Here is a 15049-nt window from a genome sequence, read left to right on the forward strand (position 1 = left end):
TGGGCAGCTGCTTACGGCCATACCACCCTGAGCACGCCTGACCTCGTCTGATCTCGGAAGCTAAGCAGGGCTGGGCTTGGTTAGTACTTGAATGGGAGACTGCCTGGGAATACCTGGTGCTGTAAGCCTTTCATTTTCATGTCATTGAACTGCTTTTGATCCAGAGAAAGTGTGTATTAAAAGACCCAAAGCAGCTGCCCATTAATGAGGGCACATTAACGACATTGCTTTTGGCTGTTTTCACCAATGTCTTGTTCTGCTGGCTGAGGCCACCTACAACACACCAGGGCCAGTGCTGCTGGCCGAGGCTAACTACAACACACCAGGCCCTGTGTTGGTTCCTGAGACCATCTTCAAAAATCCAGGTCCAGTGCTGCTGGATAAATGCTAAACTGAGTCTTTGGGTTAGTGTATTAGGCAAGCATGCAGGTAGGGTTATAGGATTGTGTTCGTAACTTCAGGTACTGGCCACCTCATCACTTGATTCCATAAATTGACACATTGTGCTGTGGGCAGCAGCTTACGGCCATACCACCCTGAGCACGCCTGACCTCGTCTGATCTCGGAAGCTAAGCAGGGCTGGGCTTGGTTAGTACTTGGATGGGAGACTGCCTGGGAATACCTGGTGCTGTAAGCCTTTCATTTTCATGTCATTGAACTGCTTTCATCCAGAGAAGGGGTGTATTAAAAGACCCAAAGCAGCTGCCCATTAATGAGGGCACATTAACGACATTGCTTTTGGCTGTTTTCACCAATGTCTTGTTCTGCTGGCTGAGGCCACCTACAACACACCAGGGCCAGTGCTGCTGGCCGAGGCTAACTACACCACACAAGGCCCTGTGCTGGTTCCTGAGGCCATCTTCAAAAATCCAGGGCCTGTGCTGCTGGATAAATGCTAAACTGAGTCTTTGGGTTAGAGTATTAGGCAAGTATGCAGGTAGGGTTATAAGATTGTGTTCGTAACTTCAGGTACTGGCCACCTCATCACTTGATTCCATAAATTGACACATTGTATTGCCGGCAGCAGCTTACGGCCATACCACCCTGAGCACGCCTGACCTCGTCTGATCTCGGAAGCTAAGCAGGGCTGGGCTTGGTTAGTACTTGGATGGGAGACTGCCTGGGAATACCTCGTGCTCTAAGCCTTTCATTTTCATGTCATTGAACTGCTTTTGATCCAGAGAAGGGGTGTATTAAAAGACCCAAAGCAGCTGCCCATTAATGAGGGCACATTAACGACATTGCTTTTGGCTGTTTTCAACAATGTCTTGTTCTGCTGGCTGAGGCCACCTACAACACACCAGGGCCAGTGCTGCTGGCCGAGGCTAACTACACCACACCAGGCCCTGTGCTGGTTCCTGAGGCCATCTTCAAAAATCCAGGGCCTGTGCTGCTGGATAAATGCTAAACTGAGTCTTTGGGTTAGGGTATTAGGCAAGCATGCAGGTAGGGTTATAGGATTGTGTTCGTAACTTCAGGTACTGGCCACCTCATCACTTGATTCCATAAATTGACACATTGTGCTGTGGGCAGCAGCTTACGGCCATACCACCCTGAGCACGCCTGACCTCGTCTGATCTCGGAAGCTAAGCAGGGCTGGGCTTGATTAGTACTTGGATGGGAGACTGCCTGTGAATACCTGGTGCTGTAAGCCTTTCATTTTCATGTCATTGAACTGCTTTTGATCCAGAGAAGGGGTCTATTAAAAGACCCAAAGCAGCTGCCCATTAATGAGGGCACATTAACGACATTGCTTTTGGCTGTTTTCACCAATGTCTTGTTCTGCTGGCTGAGGCCACCTACAACACACCAGGGCCAGTGCTGCTGGCCGAGGCTAACTACACCACACCAGGCCCTGTGCTGGTTCCTGAGGCCATCTTCAAAAATCCAGGGCCTGTGCTGCTGGATAAAAGCTAAACTGAGTCTTTGGGGTTAGGGTATTAGGCAAGCATGCAGGTAGGGTTATAGGATTGTGTTCGTAACTTCAGGTACTGGCCACCTCATCACTTGATTCCATAAATTGACACATTGTGCTGTGGGCAGCACCTTACGGCCATACCACCCTGAGCACGCCTGACCTCGTCTGATCTCGGAAGCTAAGCAGGGCTGGGATTGGTTAGTAATTGGATGGGAGACTGCCTGGGGATATCTGGTGCTGTAAGCCTTTCATTTTCATGTCATTGAACTGCTTTTGATCCAGAGAAGGGGTGTATTAAAAGACCCAAAGCAGCTGCCCATTAATGAGGGCACATTAACGACATTGCTTTTGGCTGTTTTCACCAATGTCTTGTTCTGCTGGCTGAGGCCACCTACAACACACCAGGGCCAGTGCTGCTGGCCGAGGCTAACTACACCACACCAGGCCCTGTGCTGGTTCCTGAGGCCATCTTCAAAAATCCAGGTCCAGTGCTGCTGGATAAATGCTAAACTGAGTCTTTTGGTTAGTGTATTAGGCAAGCATGCAGGTAGGGTTATAGGATTGTGTTCGTAACTTCAGGTACTGGCCACCTCATCACTTGATTCCATAAATTCACACATTGTACTGCCGGCAGCAGCTTACGGCCATACCACCCTGAGCACGCCTGACCTCGTCTGATCTCGGAAGCTAAGCAGGGCTGGGCTTGGTTAGTACTTGGATGGGAGACTGCCTGGGAATACCTCGTGCTCTAAGCCTTTCATTTTCATGTCATTGAACTGCTTTTGATCCAGAGAAGGGGTGTATTAAAAGACCCAAAGCAGCTGCCCATTAATGAGGGCACATTAACGACATTGCTTTTGGCTGTTTTCAACAATGTCTTGTTCTGCTGGCTGAGGCCACCTACAACACACCAGGGCCAGTGCTGCTGGCCGAGGCTAACTACACCACACCAGGCCCTGTGCTGGTTCCTGAGGCCATCTTCAAAAATCCAGGGCCTGTGCTGCTGGATAAATGCTAAACTGAGTCTTTGGGTTAGGGTATTAGGCAAGCATGCAGGTAGGGTTATAGGATTGTGTTCGTAACTTCAGGTACTGGCCACCTCATCACTTGATTCCATAAATTGACACATTGTGCTGTGGGCAGCAGCTTACGGCCATACCACCCTGAGCACGCCTGACCTCGTCTGATCTCGGAAGCTAAGCAGGGCTGGGCTTGGTTAGTACTTGGATGGGAGACTGCCTGTGAATACCTGGTGCTGTAAGCCTTTCATTTTCATGTCATTGAACTGCTTTTGATCCAGAGAAGGGGTCTATTAAAAGACCCAAAGCAGCTGCCCATTAATGAGGGCACATTAACGACATTGCTTTTGGCTGTTTTCACCAATGTCTTGTTCTGCTGGCTGAGGCCACCTACAACACACCAGGGCCAGTGCTGCTGGCCGAGGCTAACTACACCACACCAGGCCCTGTGCTGGTTCCTGAGGCCATCTTCAAAAATCCAGGGCTTGTGCTGCTGGATAAAAGCTAAACTGAGTCTTTGGGGTTAGGGTATTAGGCAAGCATGCAGGTAGGGTTATAGGATTGTGTTCGTAACTTCAGGTACTGGCCACCTCATCACTTGATTCCATAAATTGACACATTGTGCTGCGGGCAGCACCTTACGGCCATACCACCCTGAGCACGCCTGACCTCGTCTGATCTCGGAAGCTAAGCAGGGCTGGGATTGGTTAGTACTTGGATGGGAGACTGCCTGGGGATATCTGGTGCTGTAAGCCTTTCATTTTCATGTCATTGAACTGCTTTTGATCCAGAGAAGGGGTGTATTAAAAGACCCAAAGCAGCTGCCCATTAATGAGGGCACATTAACGACATTGCTTTTGGCTGTTTTCACCAATGTCTTGTTCTGCTGGCTGAGGCCACCTACAACACACCAGGGCCAGTGCTGCTGGCCGAGGCTAACTACACCACACCAGGCCCTGTGCTGGTTCCTTAGGCCATCTTCAAAAATCCAGGTCCAGTGCTGCTGGATAAATGCTAAACTGAGTCTTTTGGTTAGTGTATTAGGCAAGCATGCAGGTAGGGTTATAGGATTGTGTTCGTAACTTCAGGTACTGGCCACCTCATCACTTGATTCCATAAATTCACACATTGTACTGCCGGCAGCAGCTTACGGCCATACCACCCTGAGCACGCCTGACCTCGTCTGATATCGGAAGCTAAGCAGGGCTGGGCTTGGTTAGTACTTGGATGGGAGACTTCCTGGGAATACCTGATGCTGTAAGCCTTTCATTTTCATGTCATTGAACTGCTTTTTGATCCAGAGAAGGGGTGTATTAAAAGACCCAAAGCAGCTGCCCATTAATGAGGGCACATTAACGACATTGCTTTTGGCTGTTTTCACCAATGTCTTGTTCTGCTGGCTGAGGCCAGCTACAACACACCAGGGCCAGTGCTGCTGGCCGAGGCTAACTACACCACACCAGGCCCTGTGCTGGTTCTTGAGGCCATCTTCAAAAATCCAGGGCCTGTGCTGCTGGATAAATGCTAAACTGAGTCTTTGGCTTAGGGTATTAGGCAAGCATGCAGGTAGGGTTATAGGATTGTGTTCGTAACTTCAGGTACTGGCCACCTCATCACTTGATTCCATAAATTGACACATTGTACTGCCGGCAGCAGCTTACGGCCATACCACCCTGAGCACGCCTGACCTCGTCTGATCTCGGAAGCTAAGCAGGGCTGGGCTTGGTTAGTACTTGGATGGGAGACTTCCTGGGAATACCTGATGCTGTAAGCCTTTCATTTTCATGTCATTGAACTGCTTTTTGATCCAGAGAAGGGGTGTATTAAAAGACCCAAAGCAGCTGCCCATTAATGAGGGCACATTAACGACATTGCTTTTGGCTGTTTTCACCAATGTCTTGTTCTGCTGGCTGAGGCCACCTACAACACACCAGGGCCAGTGCTGCTGGCCGAGGCTAACTACACCACACCAGGCCCTGTGCTGGTTCTTGAGGCCATCTTCAAAAATCCAGGGCCTGTGCTGCTGGATAAATGCTAAACTGAGTCTTTGGCTTAGGGTATTAGGCAAGCATGCAGGTAGGGTTATAGGATTGTGTTCGTAACTTCAGGTACTGGCCACCTCATCACTTGATTCCATAAATTGACACATTGTGCTGTGGGCAGCAGCTTACGGCCATACCACCCTGAGCACGCCTGACCTCGTCTGATCTCGGAAGCTAAGCAGGGCTGGGCTTGGTTAGTACTTGAATGGGAGACTGCCTGGGAATACCTGGTGCTGTAAGCCTATCTTTTTCATGTCATTGAACTGCTTTTGATCAAGAGAATGGGTGTAATAAAAGACCCAAAGCAGCTGCCCATTAATGAGGGCACATTAACGACATTGCTTTTGGCTGTTTTCACCAATGTCTTGTTCTGCTGGCTGAGGCCACCTACAACACACCAGGGCCAGTGCTGCTGGCCGAGGCTAACTACACCACACCAGGCCCTGTGCTGGTTCCTGAGGCCATCTTCAAAAATCCAGGTCCAGTGCTGCTGGATAAATGCTAAACTGAGTCTTTGGGTTAGTGTATTAGGCAAGCATGCAGGTAGGGTTATAGGATTGTGTTCGTAACTTCAGGTACTGGCCACCTCATCACTTGATTCCATAAATTGACACATTGTGCTGTGGGCAGCAGCTTACGGCCATACCACCCTGAGCACGCCTGACCTCGTCTGATCTCGGAAGCTAAGCAGGGCTGGGCTTGGTTAGTACTTGGATGGGAGACTGCCTGGGAATACCTGGTGCTGTAAGCCTTTCATTTTCATGTCATTGAACTGCTTTCATCCAGAGAAGGGGTGTATTAAAAGACCCAAAGCAGCTGCCCATTAATGAGGGCACATTAACGACATTGCTTTTGGCTGTTTTCACCAATGTCTTGTTCTGCTGGCTGAGGCCACCTACAACACACCAGGGCCAGTGCTGCTGGCCGAGGCTAACTACACCACACAAGGCCCTGTGCTGGTTCCTGAGGCCATCTTCAAAAATCCAGGGCCTGTGCTGCTGGATAAATGCTAAACTGAGTCTTTGGGTTAGAGTATTAGGCAAGTATGCAGGTAGGGTTATAAGATTGTGTTCGTAACTTCAGGTACTGGCCACCTCATCACTTGATTCCATAAATTGACACATTGTACTGCCGGCAGCAGCTTACGGCCATACCACCCTGAGCACTCCTGACCTCGTCTGATCTCGGAAGCTAAGCAGGGCTGAGCTTGGTTAGTACTTGGATGGGAGACTGCCTGGGAATACCTCGTGCTCTAAGCCTTTCATTTCCATGTCATTGAACTGCTTTTGATCCAGAGAAGGGGTGTATTAAAAGACCCAAAGCAGCTGCCCATTAATGAGGGCACATTAACGACATTGCTTTTGGCTGTTTTCACCAATGTCTTGTTCTGCTGGCTGAGGCCACCTACAACACACCAGGGCCAGTGCTGCTGGCCGAGGCTAACTACACCACACCAGGCCCTGTGCTGGTTCCTGAGGCCATCTTCAAAAATCCAGGGCCTGTGCTGCTGGATAAATGCTAAACTGAGTCTTTGGCTTAGGGTATTAGGCAAGCATGCAGGTAGGGTTATAGGATTGTGTTCGTAACTTCAGGTACTGGCCACCTCATCACTTGATTCCATAAATTGACACATTGTGCTGTGGGCAGCAGCTTACGGCCATACCACCCTGAGCACGCCTGACCTCGTCTGATCTCGGAAGCTAAGCAGGGCTGGGCTTGGTTAGTACTTGAATGGGAGACTGCCTGGGAATACCTGGTGCTGTAAGCCTATCTTTTTCATGTCATTGAACTGCTTTTGATCAAGAGAATGGGTGTAATAAAAGACCCAAAGCAGCTGCCCATTAATGAGGGCACATTAACGACATTGCTTTTGGCTGTTTTCACCAATGTCTTGTTCTGCTGGCTGAGGCCACCTACAACACACCAGGGCCAGTGCTGCTGGCCGAGGCTAACTACACCACACCAGGCCCTGTGCTGGTTCCTGAGGCGATCTTCAAAAATCCAGGTCCAGTGCTGCTGGATAAATGCTAAACTGAGTCTTTCGGTTAGTGTATTAGGCAAGCATGCAGGTAGGGTTATAGGATTGTGTTCGTAACTTCAGGTACTGGCCACCTCATCACTTGATTCCATAAATTGACACATTGTGCTGTGGGCAGCAGCTTACGGCCATACCACCCTGAGCACGCCTGACCTCGTCTGATCTCGGAAGCTAAGCAGGGCTGGGCTTGGTTAGTACTTGGATGGGAGACTGCCTGGGAATACCTGGTGCTGTAAGCCTTTAATTTTCATGTCATTGAACTGCTTTCATCCAGAGAAGGGGTGTATTAAAAGACCCAAAGCAGCTGCCCATTAATGAGGGCACATTAACGACATTGCTTTTGGCTGTTTTCACCAATGTCTTGTTCTGCTGGCTGAGGCCACCTACAACACACCAGGGCCAGTGCTGCTGGCCGAGGCTAACTACACCACACAAGGCCCTGTGCTGGTTCCTGAGGCCATCTTCAAAAATCCAGGGCCTGTGCTGCTGGATAAATGCTAAACTGAGTCTTTGGGTTAGAGTATTAGGCAAGTATGCAGGTCGGGTTATAAGATTGTGTTCGTAACTTCAGGTACTGGCCACCTCATCACTTGATTCCATAAATTGACACATTGTGCTGCCGGCAGCAGCTTACGGCCATACCACCCTGAGCTCGCCTGACCTCGTCTGATCTCGGAAGTTAAGCAGGGCTGGGCTTGGTTAGTACTTGGATGGGAGACTTCCTGGGAATACCTGATGCTGTAAGCGTTTCATTTTCATGTCATTGAACTGCTTTTTGATCAAGAGAAGGGGTGTATTAAAAGACCCAAAGCAGATGCCCATTAATGAGGGCACATTAACGACATTGCTTTTGGCTGTTTTCACCAATGTCTTGTTCTGCTGGCTGAGGCCACCTACAACACACCAGGGCCAGTGCTGCTGGCCGAGGCTAACTACACCACACCAGGCCCTGTGCTGGTTCTTGAGGCCATCTTCAAAAAATTAGGGCCTGTGCTGCTGGATAAATGCTAAACTGAGTCTTTGGCTTAGGGTATTAGGCAAGCATGCAGGTAGGGTTATAGGATTGTGTTCGTAACTTCAGGTACTGGCCACCTCATCACTTGATTCCATAAATTGACACATTGTGCTGTGGGCAGCAGCTTATGGCCATACCACCCTGAGCACGCCTGACCTCGTCTGATCTCGGAAGCTAAGCAGGGCTTGGCTTGGTTAGTACTTGGATGGGAGACTTCCTGGGAATACCTGATGTTGTAAGCCTTTCATTTTCATGTCATTGAACTGCTTTTTGATCCAGAGATGGGGTGTATTAAAAGACCCAAAGCAGCTGCCCATTAATGAGGGCACATTAACGACATTGCTTTTGGCTGTTTTCACCAATGTCTTTTTCTGCTGGCTGAGGCCACCTACAACACACCAGGGCCAGTGCTGCTGGCCGAGGCTAACTACACCACACCAGGCCCTGTGCTGGTTCCTGAGGCCATCTTCAAAAATCCAGGGCCTGTGCTGCTGGATAAATGCTAAACTGAGTCTTTGGCTTAGGGTATTAGGCAAGCATGCAGGTAGGGTTATAGGACTGTGTTCGTAACTTCAGGTACTGGCCACCTCATCACTTGATTCCATAAATTGACACATTGTGCTGTGGGCAGCAGCTTACGGCCATACCACCCTGAGCACGCCTGACCTCGTCTGATCTCGGAAGCTAAGCAGGGCTGGGCTTGGTTAGTACTTGAATGGGAGACTGCCTGGGAATACCTGGTGCTGTAAGCCTTTCATTTTCATGTCATTGAACTGCTTTTGATCCAGAGAAGGGGTGTATTAAAAGACCCAAAGCAGCTGCACATTAATGAGGGCACATTAACGACATTGCTTTTGGCTGTTTTCACCAATGTCTTGTTCTGCTGGCTGAGGCCACCTACAACACACCAGGGCCAGTGCTGCTGGCCGAGGCTAACTACACCACACCAGGCCCTGTGCTGGTTCCTGAGGCCATCTTCAAAAATCCAGGGCCTGTGCTGCTGGATAAATGCTAAACTGAGTCTTTGGCTTAGGGTATTAGGCAAGCATGCAGGTAGGGTTATAGGATTGTGTTCGTAACTTCAGGTACTGGCCACCTCATCACTTGATTCCATAAATTGACACATTGTGCTGTGGGCAGCTGCTTACGGCCATACCACCCTGAGCACGCCTGACCTCGTCTGATCTCTGAAGCTAAGCAGGGCTGGGCTTGGTTAGTACTTGAATGGGAGACTGCCTGGGAATACCTGGTGCTGTAAGCCTTTCATTTTCATGTCATTGAACTGCTTTTGATCCAGAGAAAGGGTGTATTAAAAGACCCAAAGCAGCTGCCCATTAATGAGGGCACATTAACGACATTGCTTTTGGCTGTTTTCACCAATGTCTTGTTCTGCTGGCTGAGGCCACCTACAACACACCAGGGCCAGTGCTGCTGGCCGAGGCTAACTACACCACACCAGGACCTGTGCTGGTTCCTGAGACCATCTTCAAAAATCCAGGGCCTGTGCTGCTGGATAAATGCTAAACTGAGTCTTTGGGTTAGGGTATTAGGCAAGCATGCAGGTAGGGTTATAGGATTGTGTTCGTAACTTCAGGTACTGGCCACCTCATAACTTGATTCCATAAATTGACACATTGTGCTGTGGGCAGCAGCTTACGGCCATACCACCCTGAGCACGCCTTACCTCGTCTGATCTCGGAAGCTAAGCAGGGCTGGGTTTGGTTAGTAGTTGGATAGGAGACTGCCTGGGAATACCTGGTGCTTTAAGCCTTTCATTTTCATGTCATTGAACTGCTTTTGATCAAGAGAAGGGGTGTATTAAAAGACCCAAAGCAGATGCCCATTAATGAGGGCACATTAACGACATTGCTTTTGGCTGTTTTCACCAATGTCTTGTTCTGCTGGCTGAGGCCACCTACAACACACCAGGGCCAGTGCTGCTGGCCGAGGCTAACTACACCACACCAGGCCCTGTGCTGGTTCCTGAGGCCATCTTCAAAAATCCAGGGCCTGTGCTGCTGGATAAATGCTAAACTGAGTCTTTGGGTTAGGGTATTAGGCAAGCATGCAGGTAGGGTTATAGGATTGTGTTCGTAACTTCAGGTACTGGCCACCTCATCACTTGATTCCATAAATTGACACATTGTGCTGTGGGCTGCAGCTTACGGCCATACCACCCTGGGCACGCCTGACCTCGTCTGATCTCGGAAGCTAAGCAGGGCTGGGCTTGGTTAGTACTTGGATGGGAGACTGCCTGGGAATACCTGGTGCTGTAAGCCTTTCATTTTCATGTCATTGAACTGCTTTTGATCCAGAGAAGGGGTGTATTAAAAGACCCAAAGCAGCTGCCCATTAATGAGGGCACATTAACGACATTGCTTTTGGCTGTTTTCACCAATGTCTTGTTCTGCTGGCTGAGGCCACCTACAACACACCAGGGCCAGTGCTGCTGGCCGAGGCTAACTACACCACACCAGGCCCTGTGCTGGTTCCTGAGGCCATCTTCAAAAATCCAGGGCCTGTGCTGCTGGATAAATGCTAAACTGAGTCTTTGGCTTAGGGTATTAGGCAAGCATGCAGGTAGGGTTATAGGATTGTGTTCGTAACTTCAGGTACTGGCCACCTCATCACTTGATTCCATAAATTGACAAATTGTGCTGTGGACAGCAGCTTACGGCCATACCACTCTGAGCACGCCTGACCTCGTCTGATCTCGGAAGCTAAGCAGTGCTGGGCTTGGTTAGTACTTGGATGGGAGACTGCCTGGGAATACCTGGTTCTGTAAGCCTTTCATTTTCATGTCATTGAACTGCTTTTGATCCAGAGAAGGGGTGTATTAAAAGACCCAAAGCAGCTGCCCATTAATGAGGGCACATTAACGACATTGCTTTTGGCTGTTTTCACCAATGTCTTGTTCTGCTGGCTGAGGCAACCTACAACACACCAGGGCCAGTGCTGCTGGCCGAGGCTAACTACACTACACCAGGCCCTGTGCTGGTTCCTGAGGCCATCTTCAAAAATCCAGGGCCTGTGCTGCTGGATAAATGCTAAACTGAGTCTTTGGGTTAGGGTATTAGGCAAGCATGCAGGTAGGGTTATAGGATTGTGTTCGTAACTTCAGGTACTGGCCACCTCATCACTTGATTCCATAAATTGACACATTGTGCTGTGGGCAGCAGCTTACGGCCATACCACCCTGAGCACGCCTGACCTCGTCTGATCTTGGAAGCTAAGCAGAGCTCGGCTTGGTTAGTACTTGGATGGGAGACTTCCTGGGAATACCTGGTGCTGTAAGCCTTTCATTTTCATGTCATTGAACTGCTTTTGATCCAGAGAAGGGGTGTATTAAAAGACCCAAAGCAGCTGCCCATTAATGAGGGCACATTAACGACATTGCTTTTGGCTGTTTTCACCAATGTCTTGTTCTGCTGGCTGAGGCCACCTACAACACACCAGGGCCAGTGCTGCTGGCCGAGGCTAACTACACCACACCAGACCCTGTGCTGGTTCCTGAGACCATCTTCAAAAATCCAGGGCCTGTGCTGCTGGATAAATGCTAAACTGAGTCTTTGGGTTAGGGTATTAGGCAAGCATGCAGGTAGGGTTATAGGATTGTGTTCGTAACTTCAGGTACTGGCCACCTCATAACTTGATTCCACAAATTGACACATTGTGCTGTGCGCAGTAGCTTACGGCCATACCACCCTGAGCACGCCTGACCTCGTCTGATCTCGGAAGCTAAGCAGCGCTGGGCTTGGTTAGTACTTGGATGGGAGACTGCCTGGGAATACCTGGTGCTGTGAGCCTTTCACTTTCATGTCATTGAACTGCTTTTGATCCAGAGAAGGGGTGTATTAAACGACCCAAAGCAGCTGCCCATTAATGAGGGCACATTAACGACATTGCTTTTGGCTGTTTTCACCAATGTCTTGTTCTGCTGGCTGAGGCCACCTACAACACACCAGGGCCAGTGCTGCTGGCCGAGGCTAACTACACCACACCAGGCCCTGTGCTGGTTCCTGAGGCCATCTTCAAAAATCCAGGTCCTGTGCTGCTGGATAAATGCTAAACTGAGTCTTTGGGTTAGGGTATTAGGCAAGCATGCAGGTAGGGTTATAGGATTGTGTTCGTAACTTCAGGTCCTGGCCACCTCATCACTTGATTCCATAAATTGACACATTGTGCTGTGGGCAGCAGCTTACGGCCATACCACCCTGAGCACGCCTGACCTCGTCTGATCTCGGAAGCTAAGCAGGGCTGGGCTTGGTTAGTACTTGGATGGGAGACTGCCTAGGAATACCTGGTGCTGTAAGCCTTTCATTTTCATGTCATTGAACTGCTTTTGATCCAGAGAAGGGGTGTATTAAAAGACCCAAAGCAGCTGCCCATTAAAGAGGGCACATTAACGACATTGCTTTTGGCTGTTTTCACCAATGTCTTGTTCTGCTGGCTGAGGCCACCTACAACACACCAGGGCCAGTGCTGCTGGCCGAGGCTAACTACACCACACCAGGCCCTGTGCTGGTTCCTGAGGCCATCTTCAAAACTCCAGGGCCTGTGCTGCTGGATAAATGCTAAACTGAGTCTTTGGCTTAGGGTATTAGGCAAGCATGCAGGTAGGGTTATAGGATTGTGTTCGTAACTTCAGGTACTGGCCACCTCATCACTTGATTCCATAAATTGACACATTGTGCTGTGGGCAGCAGCGTACGGCCATACCACCCTGAGCACGCCTGACCTCGTCTGATCTCAGAAGCTAAGCAGGGCTGGGCTTGGTTACTACCTGGATGGGAGACTACCTGGGAATACCTGGTGCTGTAAGCCTTTCATTTTCATGTCATTGAACTGCTTTTGATCCAGAGAAGGGGTGTATTAAAACACCCAAAGCAGCTGCCCATTAATGAGGGCACATTAACGACATTGCTTTTGGCTGTTTTCACCAATGTCTTGTTCTGCTGGCTGAGGCTACCTACAACACACCTCGGCCAGTGCTGCTGGCCGAGGCTAACTACACCACACCAGGCCCTGTGCTGGTTCCTGAGGCCATCTTCAAAAATCCAGGGCCTGTGCTGCTGGATAAATGCTAAACTGAGTCTTTGGCTTAGGGTATTAGGAAATCATGCAGGTAGGGTTATAGGATTGTGTTCGTAACTTCAGGTACTGGCCACCTCATCACTTGATTCCATAAATTGACACATTGTGCTATGGGCAGCAGCTTATGGTCATACCACCCTAAGCACGCCTGACCTCGTCTGATCTCGGAAGCTAAGCAGGGCTGGGCTTGGTTAGTACTTGGATGGGAGACTGCCTGGGAATACCTGGTGCTGTAAGCCTTTCATTTTCATGTCATTGAACTGCTTTTGATCCAGAGAAGGGGTGTATTAAAAGACCCAAAGCAGCTGCCCATTAATGAGGGCACATTAACGACATTGATTTTGGCTGTTTTCACCAATGTCTTGTTCTGCTGGCTGAGGCCACCTACAACACACCAGGGCCAGTGCTGCTGGCCGAGGCTAACTACACCACACCAGGCCCTGTGCTGGTTCCTGAGGCCATCTTCAAAAATCCAGGGCCTGTGCTGCTGGATAAATGCTAAACTGAGTCTTTGGCTTAGGGTATCAGGCAAGCATGCAGGTAGGGTTATAGGATTGTGTTCGTAACTTCAGGTACTGGCCACCTCATCACTTGATTCCATAAATTGACAAATTGTGCTGTGGGCAGCAGCTTACGGCCATACCACCCTGAGCACGCCTGACCTCGTCTGATCTCGGAAGCTAAGCAGGGCTGGGCTTGGTTAGTACTTGGATGGGTAACTGCCTGGGAATACCTGGTGCTGTAAGCCTTTCATTTTCATGCCATTGAACTGCTTTTGATCCAGAGAAGGGGTGTATTAAAAGACCCAAAGCAGCTGCCCGTTAATGAGGGCACATTAACGACATTGCTTTTGGCTGTTTTCACCAATGTCTTGTTCTGCTGGCTGAGGCCACCTACAACACACCAGGGCCAGTGCTGCTGGCCGATGCTAACTACACCACACCAGGCCCTGTGCTGGTTCCTGAGGCCATCTTCAAAAATCCAGGGCCTGTGCTGCTGGATAAATGCTAAACTGAGTCTTTGGCTTAGGGTATTAGGCAAGCATGCATGTAGGGTTACAGGATTGTGTTCGTAACTTCAGGTACTGGCCACCTCATCACTTGATTCCATAAAATTGACACATTGTGCTGTGGGCAGCAGCTTACGGCCATACCACCCTGAGCATGCCTGACCTCGTCTGATCTCGGAAGCTAAGCAGGTCTTGGGCTTGGTTAGTACTTGGACGGGAGACTGCCTGGGAATACCTGGTGCTGTAAGCCTTTCATTTTCATGTCATTGAACTGCTTTTGATCCAGAGAAGGGGTGTATTAAAAGACCCAAAGCAGCTGCACATTAATGAGGGCACATTAACGACATTGCTTTTGGCTGTTTTCACCAATGTCTTGTTCTGCTGGCTGAGGCCACATACAACACACCAGGGCCAGTGCTGCTGGCCGAGGCTAACTGCACCACACCAGGCCCTGTGCTGGTTCCTGAGGCCATCTTCAAAAATCCAGGGCCTGTGCTGCTGGATAAATGCTAAACTGAGTCTTTGGCTTAGGGTATTAGGCAAGCATGCAGGTAGGGTTATAGGATTGTGTTCGTAACTTCAGGTACTGGCCACCTCATCACTTGATTCCATAAATTGACACATTGTGCTGTGGGCAGCAGCTTACGGCCATACCACCCTGAGCACGCCTGACCTCGTCTGATGTCGGAAGCTAAGCAGGGCTTGGGCTTGGTTAGTACTTGGATGGGAGACTGCCTGGGAATACCTGGTGCTGTAAGCCTTTCATTTTCATGTCATTGAACTGCTTTTGATCCAGAGAAGGGGTGTATTAAAAGACCCAAAGCAGCTGCCCATTAACGAGGGCACATTAACGACATTGCTTTTGGCTGTTTTCACCAATGTCTTGTTCTGCTGGCTGAGGCCACCTACAACAC

General features: G+C 49.6%; 5 non-coding genes and 25 pseudogenes across 5 annotated transcripts; all 30 read left to right on the forward strand.

Annotated features, from left to right (window-relative positions):
• Positions 1 to 9: 9 nt before the first annotated feature.
• LOC148104449 (5S ribosomal RNA) lies at positions 10 to 128 on the forward strand (annotated as a pseudogene).
• A 390-nt stretch (positions 129 to 518) lies between these two features.
• Positions 519 to 637, forward strand: LOC148104450 (5S ribosomal RNA). The gene has a single exon (XR_015718711.1). It is a non-coding gene; the product is annotated as a 5S ribosomal RNA (ribosomal RNA).
• A 389-nt stretch (positions 638 to 1026) lies between these two features.
• LOC148104451 (5S ribosomal RNA) lies at positions 1027 to 1145 on the forward strand (annotated as a pseudogene).
• Positions 1146 to 1535: 390 nt separating this feature from the next.
• LOC148104452 (5S ribosomal RNA) lies at positions 1536 to 1654 on the forward strand (annotated as a pseudogene).
• Positions 1655 to 2045: 391 nt separating this feature from the next.
• Positions 2046 to 2164, forward strand: LOC148104453 (5S ribosomal RNA; annotated as a pseudogene).
• Positions 2165 to 2554: 390 nt separating this feature from the next.
• On the forward strand, positions 2555 to 2673 carry LOC148104454 (5S ribosomal RNA; annotated as a pseudogene).
• Positions 2674 to 3063: 390 nt separating this feature from the next.
• On the forward strand, positions 3064 to 3182 carry LOC148104455 (5S ribosomal RNA; annotated as a pseudogene).
• A 391-nt stretch (positions 3183 to 3573) lies between these two features.
• Positions 3574 to 3692, forward strand: LOC148104456 (5S ribosomal RNA; annotated as a pseudogene).
• Positions 3693 to 4082: 390 nt separating this feature from the next.
• On the forward strand, positions 4083 to 4201 carry LOC148104457 (5S ribosomal RNA; annotated as a pseudogene).
• A 391-nt stretch (positions 4202 to 4592) lies between these two features.
• LOC148104458 (5S ribosomal RNA) lies at positions 4593 to 4711 on the forward strand (annotated as a pseudogene).
• A 391-nt stretch (positions 4712 to 5102) lies between these two features.
• On the forward strand, positions 5103 to 5221 carry LOC148104459 (5S ribosomal RNA; annotated as a pseudogene).
• Positions 5222 to 5611: 390 nt separating this feature from the next.
• Positions 5612 to 5730, forward strand: LOC148104460 (5S ribosomal RNA). Its single transcript, XR_015718712.1, has one exon. It is a non-coding gene; the product is annotated as a 5S ribosomal RNA (ribosomal RNA).
• Positions 5731 to 6119: 389 nt separating this feature from the next.
• On the forward strand, positions 6120 to 6238 carry LOC148104461 (5S ribosomal RNA; annotated as a pseudogene).
• A 390-nt stretch (positions 6239 to 6628) lies between these two features.
• Positions 6629 to 6747, forward strand: LOC148104462 (5S ribosomal RNA; annotated as a pseudogene).
• Positions 6748 to 7137: 390 nt separating this feature from the next.
• Positions 7138 to 7256, forward strand: LOC148104463 (5S ribosomal RNA). The gene has a single exon (XR_015718713.1). It is a non-coding gene; the product is annotated as a 5S ribosomal RNA (ribosomal RNA).
• A 389-nt stretch (positions 7257 to 7645) lies between these two features.
• On the forward strand, positions 7646 to 7764 carry LOC148104464 (5S ribosomal RNA; annotated as a pseudogene).
• A 391-nt stretch (positions 7765 to 8155) lies between these two features.
• On the forward strand, positions 8156 to 8274 carry LOC148104465 (5S ribosomal RNA; annotated as a pseudogene).
• A 391-nt stretch (positions 8275 to 8665) lies between these two features.
• Positions 8666 to 8784, forward strand: LOC148104466 (5S ribosomal RNA; annotated as a pseudogene).
• A 390-nt stretch (positions 8785 to 9174) lies between these two features.
• LOC148104467 (5S ribosomal RNA) lies at positions 9175 to 9293 on the forward strand (annotated as a pseudogene).
• Positions 9294 to 9683: 390 nt separating this feature from the next.
• LOC148104468 (5S ribosomal RNA) lies at positions 9684 to 9802 on the forward strand (annotated as a pseudogene).
• Positions 9803 to 10192: 390 nt separating this feature from the next.
• On the forward strand, positions 10193 to 10311 carry LOC148104469 (5S ribosomal RNA). Its single transcript, XR_015718703.1, has one exon. It is a non-coding gene; the product is annotated as a 5S ribosomal RNA (ribosomal RNA).
• Positions 10312 to 10701: 390 nt separating this feature from the next.
• On the forward strand, positions 10702 to 10820 carry LOC148104470 (5S ribosomal RNA; annotated as a pseudogene).
• A 390-nt stretch (positions 10821 to 11210) lies between these two features.
• LOC148104471 (5S ribosomal RNA) lies at positions 11211 to 11329 on the forward strand (annotated as a pseudogene).
• Positions 11330 to 11719: 390 nt separating this feature from the next.
• Positions 11720 to 11838, forward strand: LOC148104472 (5S ribosomal RNA; annotated as a pseudogene).
• A 390-nt stretch (positions 11839 to 12228) lies between these two features.
• LOC148104473 (5S ribosomal RNA) lies at positions 12229 to 12347 on the forward strand (annotated as a pseudogene).
• Positions 12348 to 12737: 390 nt separating this feature from the next.
• On the forward strand, positions 12738 to 12856 carry LOC148104474 (5S ribosomal RNA; annotated as a pseudogene).
• A 390-nt stretch (positions 12857 to 13246) lies between these two features.
• LOC148104475 (5S ribosomal RNA) lies at positions 13247 to 13365 on the forward strand (annotated as a pseudogene).
• A 390-nt stretch (positions 13366 to 13755) lies between these two features.
• LOC148104476 (5S ribosomal RNA) lies at positions 13756 to 13874 on the forward strand. The gene has a single exon (XR_015718932.1). It is a non-coding gene; the product is annotated as a 5S ribosomal RNA (ribosomal RNA).
• A 391-nt stretch (positions 13875 to 14265) lies between these two features.
• On the forward strand, positions 14266 to 14385 carry LOC148104477 (5S ribosomal RNA; annotated as a pseudogene).
• A 390-nt stretch (positions 14386 to 14775) lies between these two features.
• On the forward strand, positions 14776 to 14895 carry LOC148104478 (5S ribosomal RNA; annotated as a pseudogene).
• Positions 14896 to 15049: the final 154 nt, after the last annotated feature.

Source organism: Neolamprologus brichardi, chromosome 3, assembly GCF_056152115.1.
Source record: "Neolamprologus brichardi isolate AB-2024 chromosome 3, ASM5615211v1, whole genome shotgun sequence".
NCBI lineage: Eukaryota > Metazoa > Chordata > Actinopteri > Cichliformes > Cichlidae > Neolamprologus > Neolamprologus brichardi.